The sequence below is a fragment of the Nicotiana attenuata genome, unplaced genomic scaffold, assembly GCF_001879085.1.
Source record: "Nicotiana attenuata strain UT unplaced genomic scaffold, NIATTr2, whole genome shotgun sequence".
NCBI lineage: Eukaryota > Viridiplantae > Streptophyta > Magnoliopsida > Solanales > Solanaceae > Nicotiana > Nicotiana attenuata.
In genome coordinates this window covers 2,611,737-2,614,690 of record NW_017670238.1, presented here as the reverse complement: position 1 = coordinate 2,614,690, position 2,954 = coordinate 2,611,737, and positions in this window count along the sequence as shown.

The window sequence follows — 2,954 nt, the reverse complement described above, 5'->3', positions numbered from 1 at the left end:
ATTCACTGGATTATGAACCTATATAAAGTTAAAGAAAAGTTAGAATTTTAAAGATAGATGTACTTAATTTGTAGCCACAAAATAGAACTTACAAACTTCGTAAACCACTCTGAAAATCTTGGATAAATAGCATCATGCCCGTTTACACCTATAAAGTAACTGCCGGACAAAATTATAACTTTCATTAGTTAAAATAACTTTGATCTTGTAATAGTCGCCTTTAGTATAAATTAAGACTTACTTATAATAAGGTTGGACCTCTGGACAATTCAACAATACATGTGTTGTAGCGGATTTTTTCTCCATCTCAGTCAAATTTCGCTTTGTACTAGTTTTCGGACCTCTACCTGGATGATTGAATATGGAAAATGGTGGTGCCAAAGGATCATTAACACCTCCATCATCATGCCGATTTGGCCTATTTCTCAAACATGGCACATCATGTTCAAAATAATATGAACAAAAAAAAGAAGTTTCTTTAGCCAGATGTGCCTCGCATATCGATCCCTCAATCCTGAATCGATTTTTTACGGTCCGCTTACATTTTCCAATAGTCCTACATAGCACAATGTTTAGATGAAATAATACTTAATTAAAACAAGTCAAGGAAAAATAATTTAAAGTCATTACCTCTCGTAAGGATACATCCATCTATATTGCACAGGCCCTCCAAGTCGTGCCTCTTGTGCAAGATGAATTGGAAGATGTTCCATTACATCAAAAAACCCAGGAGGAAAAATTTTCGCCAGCTTGTTTAAAGTTAAGCAAATGTTACTCTCCATGTAAGCTAAGTTCTCCACCTTTAATGTGCTAGAACACAACTCCTTGAAAAATAAACATATCTCAGTAATGGGTTTTCATATTCTATCAGGCAAGGCTTTGAATGCAATAGGCATCAAAGATTCGAGGAAAATGTGACAATCATGGCTCTTCATAGACGTCAACTTCCCTTCTTTCATGTCAACACACCTGGATAAGTTTGACGCATATCCATCAGGCATCCTCAAATTCTTAACCCCATTCACAAATCTCTCTTCTCTCATCCAAAGTGAATATGTAACTGGCCTTGGGCTTCTGAATCTTGTTGTTCAAGTATGTCAGGTATAACTCACTTCGCCTACAATATTCCTTTAAGTCCATCCTAGCCGTCAAGTTATCTTTTGTCTTGTTATTGACATCTATTATTGTATTAAACAAGTTTTCAAAAAGTTTTTCTCGATATGCATGACATCCAAATTATGCCGAAGAAGATTATGCTTCCAATAAGGTAACTGCCAAAATATGCTCTGTTTAGTCCAATTGTGCGTAACATCATAACCAGGTATTTTATTAGACATTGGAGACTCTGTTACCTTTGGTAGAAACCTAACTCTGTTCCAAATTTCTTCTGGCGACAATGGTGATGGTGGCTCCTCAAAATCAGTTTGGTTCTTCATAAATGCACTAGTATTTCTCCTAAACTCATGATCTATAGGCAAGAATCGACGGTGGCAGTCAAACTATGTATTCGTTCCTCCATGTTTCAACGTGAATGCTTTTGTATCTTCCATACAAGTTGGGCAAGCTAACTTTCCTGCAGTCGACCACCCGGACGACATTCCATAAGCAGGAAAATCATTTATAGTCCACATCAAAGCAGCACGCAATCTGAAGTTTTGTTTAGTTGATATATCATATGTTTCCACACCTTCATGCCACAATAACTTTAACTCGTCAATTAAATGTTGCATGTATACATCAATCAAACTTTTCGGATTGCGCGGACCTAGAACAATGCAAGTTAGGAACAAATATGGACTTGTCATACACAGCTCAGGAGGAAGATTATACGGCATAACAAACACTGGCCAACATGAATATGGTGCAGCAGAGACGGAAAAGGGAGTGAATCCGTCTGCACATAAACCCAACCTAATGTTTCTTGGTTCACTAGCAAAATCCAGAAAAACCCTATCAAAATGCTTCCATGCTTCTCCATCTGACGGATGACACAGAATGCCAGGCGGCCTTCTATTTTCATAGTGCCATTTCATATGAGGAGCAGAGCTCATTGATGCATACAACCTCTTTAACCTAGGTATAAGGGGTAAGTAATGCATCGCCTTAACTGGAACCTTCTTGCTTTTTGAATTTATGACTTTTTTGTAACGAGGTTGGTTACAAAATTTGCAATTTTCTAAGGCTGCATCATCCTTATAGAATAACATGCAACATTTCTCACAACAGTCAATCCTCTCTGATGAAAGTCCTAACTTAGAAACCAATTTCTTTGCTGTGTAGAAATCTTTGGGTAGGTCAATTTTATTCGGATTAAGTTCATTCATAAGGCCAATGATAGAGTCCATGCCCGCTTGAGAAATACTTGAATCTGATTTAATACTTAATAATCTAACCACGACAGACAACTTAGAATGCATTGAGCCTTCATACAATGGACGACTTGCTTCCTGTAATTGTTCATAGAAGTGCTTAGCATCCTCATTTGGTTCAGAATGAGCCTCCGGGTGCATCACAAAAGCATCCCTAACCATTTCACTGAATCGAGAATTTTCAGTATTATTCTCTGCTAATGGGCTACCCTCACTATCAAAAAAATTTTGAAAATCGACGTTACCAACACTAGCAACATCCTCTCCATGAATAGTCCGCACGTAATAATTTTCCATAAACCCTTTTTTATAAAAATGAACTTTAACAACATCTGGTTGTAATAACTTTCCGCATTTGCAGTTCATACAAGGACACCTAATCACCCCTTCACTGAGAAATTCATGAAGTATTTTTGTTTTAGCCATGAATTCGGCAACCCTTCGATAAATTCCTCCCTCAACCCACTACGATTAGGATAAGTTCGATTATACATCCATCTACGATGTGCAAGCTCCATCTATACAAAATAAATCCAAGATATGTAAAACAATATATATTAATTAGTATTGTGATCGTTTAACACA